General features: G+C 37.7%; 1 non-coding gene across 1 annotated transcript; it reads left to right on the top strand.

Annotated features, from left to right (window-relative positions):
• Positions 1–266: 266 nt before the first annotated feature.
• On the top strand, positions 267–371 carry LOC145161792 (small nucleolar RNA R71). The gene has a single exon (XR_013738666.1). It is a non-coding gene; the product is annotated as a small nucleolar RNA R71 (small nucleolar RNA).
• Positions 372–7,257: the final 6,886 nt, after the last annotated feature.

Raw genomic sequence — 7,257 nt, 5'->3', positions numbered from 1 at the left:
TCCATCTTAGTCATCCGCCTGTCCATTGATTCTAATTTTTCCAAAATCGTCGCCATATGCTCATCGCCTCTATCAAAATTTCCTCTTACTCATGTAACGTCTTCTCATGGTGTATGATATCCGTGCAAATGTTTTGTGAATTCTTCGATCAACTCCTTAATAGTAGCTGACTCTTTATTTTTCATTGGTCATTGAGATTCAAGGAGTTGTCTTGTTGTAACATTCAACCCATCGTAGAAGATGGCCACTTCTTGTTGCACATTCCGATCGTGTTGGGGGCAATTCCTAAGCATGCCTTTATACCTCTCCCACGCTTTGAACAAGGACTCACCATCGTATTATTGGAAATTTGCTATCCTCTTCTTGATCTTGGATATTTTTTATGGTGGACTGAATTGCTCAATGAAAGTTTTGTGTAGATTCGTCCAAGTAGTAATTGCTCTAGGTGCAAGGGATTTTAACCAAAATTTTGCATCTCCAGTGAAGGTTACTGGGAGCATTCTAAGCAAAATTGCTTCTCGCGAGACATTTGGAACATTGAAGTAATTGACAATGTCCTTGACCTCTTCGATGTGATTAAATGTGTCTTTGTAATCTTTTCCAAAAAATGGAATGTCATTGAGCATCCCTAAAATGTGGTCCTTGAGCTCGAATTTGGTTTCAACTGAAATTTCTGGTGGAGCAAGTCATGATCTTAGATCATTGTGCACTTGCTTCTTGTATGCGCCCATCGTCATTCGTGTGATATCCATCATCTTGAAAAATAACTGATAGAAAACCAACGCGTGAAAAGGAACAAAAAATAATAAATGAAAACTGTCAGGTTGTCAACCACGTCGTCGTGAGAAACCGCAATGTCGTGGTTATGCAATAAAAACAAAAATTAATAGCAGAAAAATTTGAACTTTATGTGAAATAAATTTCACACAAGGGATTGAAAACAAATAGCAGATAATAATTAACTAAAATTTGAACCGTTCCCCAACAATGACGTCAAAAACTTGATGTGTATTTTTATGTACTAAGTAATAAACCTACTAATCTAGACTAACTAATACGCATAGAAAGTGGACCTAATCGAATAGCAAGATAGTTAAGGTAAGCAGAGTATTGAACACAGGGAACGAAAATATCAGCAAATATACTACTAAATGTTAACTAATTCAAACAATTAATTAAAGGAAGGGTTTTTCCAAATTTGCAAGTCTAGAAACTTAAATTTGTCATTACCAAAAATAATTAAACTAACAAAAGAAATTTAAATTAAGAACTAAGACAAGGTATTAAAGAGACTTTTTTTTAGATTTGATTCACAATACTCCTATGGTTGATTTCTTGGATAAGTGCAATGGTTTTAGTTGACTGTTGCTTACCGATTCCTAAGTTAACTAAACTTTATGATCAAAAGAATAATCCTTTAGTAAAACTAATTCATTCATGCATTGATCAGGTGAACAAACAAATAAGATTACTAGTATTCAGTCCGAGTTATGCTAGACTTGATCTATGATTAACATTAGTGGATAATAACATCAATTCAATATATGAATGATCATCACATATTAGATTCCACATTAATTTACCTATTCTTCTATTTAACCCTAGGTTTATGCTCAAAACACTAGTCTTACAGCTTTGATGGTCACAAATTCATGAGATTCAAGTTTACCAAATAAGAATGATCATCCAATTCAGAAAAAACTCAAAAATAAACAAAAGAAATAGTTATCATTAACACAAAAGGATCTTTAACAAGCTATCATAACAAATAAGCAACTAGCAACAATCCAAAATCCAATAAATCAACACATAGTCATAATGATCATCTACTCTAAACAGAAGTTAAGGTTTTTAGCCCATGATTTCTAGAATCAAACTCTTAAAAACAAAGTTCACAATGAAAATCATAATGAAGAACAAAGTAATTAAGTTATAAGAAGTAATATTGCTTCAAATCTCTTCAAAAGCTAAACCTTAATCGAAATCTGAGCTTCTTCTGAGTTCCAACACTTCTATGGTCTCCAAAAGTCAAATAATACTCCAAGCATTCATTAGCTTTGAGAGAATAATCGTAATATTTATAATTCCCGAATCTGACCCACCACGTCGTGGTTGACCGCCACCACGAGGTGGTCTTCGTTAAAAACACGTAATCGACAAGTTACTATTTCATTGGGATTTCTCAAATCACCACTTCGTGTTGAGATAACCATGACGTGGTCTTCCAGTTTTAAGTCTTCTTTGATTTTTATCCATTTTCCCACTTCCAGCTCTACAATAGCTTCCTTTTGATCCCGATCATATCTTCGTTGCTACAAAACATATATTATAAATTAAGTACCTTTTGTTTTATAATAAGCATAAATGTAGAAAAAAGTATTAAAATAATGCATGAAATATGTAACATCCATAAAATTTCGGTAAAATTTAAACTTTCCAAAACAATCCTTTTTCTATAGAAGTGTTTACAAAATCGTTGTTTCCAAAACATTTATTTTAAAATCGGAATCATTTACACATAGTTTTCAAAACATTCACATTATCAGAGTTTCCCATAAACCATAAGTCCAAAACGCGAGGATGTGTACGGTCACGCCTTCGCCTTTCCAGAAAAACTGAAGCACCTGAAACAATAAACTGAAACCGTAAGCACAAAGCTTAGTGAGTTCCCCCAAAGTACCAACACACAAACAGTAGCACATATACAAATAACAGCATGTATATAGAGTCTTCAGCATGACTGGACCGCCTCACCGGGCCTTCAGCCTATCTGGACCACTCTCAGAGCCTTCAACATGTCTGGACCGCCTCACCGGGCCTTCAGCCTGTCCCGGCCGCTCTCAGAACCTTCAGCATGTCTGGTCCGCCTCGCTGAGCCTTCAGCCTGTCCGGATCGTTCTCCGGGCCTTCAGCCTGACTGGTACGGCCCGATGGGCCTTCAATCTATCTGGGGCGCCCTGGGTATGTTGGCCTTCATCACAAAGTAGGCCCGCCTCAACCCAACCACACACACACAAGCCATGTCGATATATAACAGATAAGCATACATATAATGTACCGATATAAACATTTTCGTGTTTGTTAACTGGCAACACAAAGCAATACAGTCTCAACCCAACCATATTAAGGCAGATCTAACGGATCACTAAGCATAGCATCATCGTATCCACCAGGATACCAATCTACAGATCATAACAACATAGCAACATCCTATATACCAGGATAACGATCTAACAGCATACAAGCATACGATAACCAGGATAACCATCCAAAGGACAGACATTGGTGCCTTCGAACCTGCTAGTACAGTGAGGAAAACTCACCTCACGCTGCCGAAGCACGTAGACGATCCCTGACCGCTGACTGCCAGATCCCGAACCACCATCATCAAGACAACACCCCAACAATAATTGATTCCATGAATAGTCTCTAACTGCAGATCCGCTAGCAGATACCAAAATGACAATCATCAGCATCTAGTCACTGACTCATATAATGAGTCCAAATCAGGGTACAGGACCTTTTTTACCCTTCCTCAAGTTTGGCCCAAAGCCAAGGCCCAAACTAGATGGCAAAAGGTCCAATATCAAATTAAACTCCTTAACTCCAATTATGGCCCAATTTTCGAAATTGGGCCTAATGGCCTACACTCAAGAAGATCCAACAAGCTAAAAGCCCAAATCATAAAATCCCAGACGGTCCATCACAAACCAATGCAAGCCAAACCCAAATCTTGATCCAAAGGCCCAAACCACTTCAAGCCCACACTTGGCCCAATTTTCTAAATTGGTCCCAACTCCTTATTGGGCCTTATCCAAAGGTCTGATCCTCTACTTAGCCCAAAACACACCCATCCAGATAAACCATTAGATCCCAAGTATCAAAGCCCAACAGATGGTGTCACACCCCCAAACCAAGGATGGCGGAAACGTCCGGGGGTGGAGGACTTCATGTATAGTATCACAACAACGAGTATAATAGTGCTCAAAGTAAATACAACCAATCATAAATATAATTGAAAAGTTACACCAAAGCATATGTTTACATGATTCAAATCAATTACATTATGATGACAAAAAGAACTGTTTGACGATTTATCGTCCCATCCTCAAAACGCTGTTGATTTCCTGTTTCACTGAATTCCTGAGAATACAAGTAGTTTTGAAAAAGTGTCAACATAAAGGTTGGTGAGTTCATAAGCTTTTGTTTTGTATTGATAAAAGCCTCTCTCTTGTAAATGTAATGTTTGTTCCAGAAAAATCCGATATTTTCCTTATTAAGTGAAGTGAATGCTTCTATGTTATATGATAATGAACCCTAGAAAGACCCATAGATTCCTTCTATAATTGCCCAGTGTATATAAGTTATATAAGATTTTAAGTTAAATAAACCGTTGAATATAATGGGTCTGCCCTAAGTCCACAACCCAACGAGGAACAGGAGATGAGGCGGGCCCACAAATTCTAAGTCGATTGTGACTAGACTCTTATATAACTCTATCATATACACTTGGCAATTATAGCTGAAGTCTAACTGAAATATAGTTTTAATATCATAAAAACTATTTTGTGTGAACTTGGTACTTTGTATTTGTACCCCTTTTTGGTACGAAACCGGTACTTTGTATTTGTACCCCTTTTCGTATGAAAACCGGTACTTTGTATTTGTACCCCTTTTTGTGTAAATCCGGTACTTTGTATTTGTACCCCTTTTTGGTATGAAACCGGTACTTTGTATATGTACCCCCTTTTTGGTACGAAACCGGTACTTTGTATTTGTACCCCTTTTCGTATGAAAACCGGTACTTTGTATTTGTACCCCTTTTTGTGTAAATCCGGTACTTTGTATTTGTACCCCTTTTTGGTATGAAACCGGTACTTTGCATTTGTACCCCTTTTTGGTACGAAACCGGTACTTTGTATTTGTACCCCTTTTCGTATGAAAACCGGTACTTTGTATTTGTACCCCATTTGTATGATAATCTTTTGTAATAAGTTCGTAATGTAAATGAAACATAAACTATACCTATTATAGTTTATCATAATGTTTGTAATGTATATGCAACCTAACTATACCTATTATAGTTCATCAAAACAAGGGTAGTAGTAGTAATGTATGTAAACTATACTTAACATAGTTTATCCAAATGTTTGTATGTAATGGATGTACTTTGATTATAACAATTTGTTATTTCTATGCTTTATCTAGCAAAATCCATTTGTTAACTATTGTATGTCCTTATATTAAGATAAAATGTCATATAATGCAATAATGTATAATCACATAAAGATATACACCTTGCTCAACATGTTACAAGGTGTAATGAAGTTGATAGCATTTTTCTGTTGTTAACAATTTTTATTACTGTTCTTAGAAAATTTGTAGAAAAATCATCAAAGGTCCAAATCAGAATCTGTAAATTCTGAGAGTTTGGGAAATGAGTCTAGTTTGTTCATAAATTTTATTATGATTTTTAATGACCTCCAACTTGTGTGAAAAAGTCCATAACCACAGACTGGTCCGGATTGATGTTTGAAATGATAGGCAGTTTTGTAAAAATCACCATAAATTGTAGAAAAATCTTATGGTGATGTGTAAGTAGCCATTTTAAAGTTAAGAACTTGAACTACTTGCACCTTGTACAGTTTTTAAAACAAAAATGTTTAAGTTGACCAAAACAGTCCGTGAATGGAGTCCAACTTTTTTGATGAAAGCTGTTAGAAGAATTTAGTTGTGTTCTTGGTGTTTTAACTTGTATTCCCCCCCTTAAAACGTAAGAAAACATGAAAATGTAGGGGTATGAACTCACCTTGAGTGATTTCAGTAGATGGATGATGGAGAAAAGAAGTGCTCAACTCAAGAACACTTGGGAGGTGCTTGAAGATTCGAAGATCAAAAGTAGAAGAAAAGCCTTGAAAAATGCCTTGGAAATCTCGAAATTGAGAGAGAAGAATTGAGAGAAAAGTGTTTGATCTTTTGGTGGAAATGAGAGAAAATGAGTGAAGTGAAGATAGAGGGTGGATGTTCCAGCTCTAAGAACGTGGGAAATGGCTGAAAATGATGATAAAGTACATTGACATGACCTAGGTATGGTGGAATGAGTGTGGCTGGTCATGGAGTGGGTGTGGGTGGTTGCTTGTGTCATAAACTAAAGAAAAGTCAACACTCCACCTCTTGTACTTCACCCACTAAATCTTGGATAAGATTTATCCCCAAAAACGTAAATAATTAATAAATATGGGGCCTTATATGTTAAAATAAAGTTTTGGGTGAAAATCCCGCGTTAAAATAATTAAAATCGGGCTTAAAACGAAGTTTGGGTAAAAAACCGGGCAAAAACTGCCAAATTCCGAAATTTGGGCCGAGAATGCGAAGGTTCGGCTCCTTAGGAGCTTAGAACCGAGAGCAGGAGAAGAAACCGAGAGAGGAGGGTTCGGCTGCGCGGGTCGCCTCTCGGACCGAAGGTGAGGCTCGGATGCGCAGGGTCGCCTCTCGGACCGAAGTGAGGCTCGGTTGTGCATGGAGACCGAGAGGTCTCGCAGGCATGGTCATCAGAAGGGACCGAAAGTCAGGTCCTCGGACCGAAAGTAAGGAGGGTAGAGCCGAAAGTCAGGTCTCGGTTCTGATTAGTCAGGGGACCGAAATAGACAGAGCACTCGGTCCATTTCAGTTGAGAGGGTCTCGGCTCCTAAGAGGTTTCGGTTCCTTGAGAGGGTTTCGGTTCCTTGAGAGGGTTTCAGTCCCTTGAGAGGGGTTTCGGTTTCTAAGAGGAGTTTCAGCTCCTTAAGTCCGTTTTTCGCGTAGAATTCCGTTTTTGAGCTGTTTTCGCCAAATTTGAGGGTCGGGATGCCCCAAGTGATTATAAAAAGTTGAGAGAGATTTTGAGAGAGATTTGGGAGAGATTTGTCATACTTGGAGAGATTTGGCATTCTTAGAGAGATTTGGGAGAGATTTCACACACTTGGAGAGATTTCTCATTCAGAGAGATATTTAGGAGAGATTTCACATACTTGCAGAGATTTGGCATTCTTAGAGAGATTTGAGAGAGATTTCACATACTTGGAGAGATTTGAGAGAGATTTGACATTCTTGGAGAGATTTCTCATACAGAGAGAGATTTGGGAGAGATTTCACATACTTGGAGAGATTTGGGAGAGATTTGACATTCTTGGAGAGATTTCTCTTGTGACCTTTTTGAGTGTTTGGCTTCGCAACGCAAGGTTCTTACACTCTGTTAGGCCTTGTTCTAGTGTCGTA

This window comes from Lactuca virosa, chromosome 2 (assembly GCF_052849685.1).
Source record: "Lactuca virosa cultivar CGN04683 chromosome 2, Lactuca_virosa_CGN04683_v6, whole genome shotgun sequence".
In the NCBI taxonomy this organism is placed as follows: Eukaryota; Viridiplantae; Streptophyta; class Magnoliopsida; order Asterales; family Asteraceae; genus Lactuca; species Lactuca virosa.
Note: the sequence above shows the minus strand (reverse complement) of the source record. Positions and strands in the feature narration are given on the sequence as shown.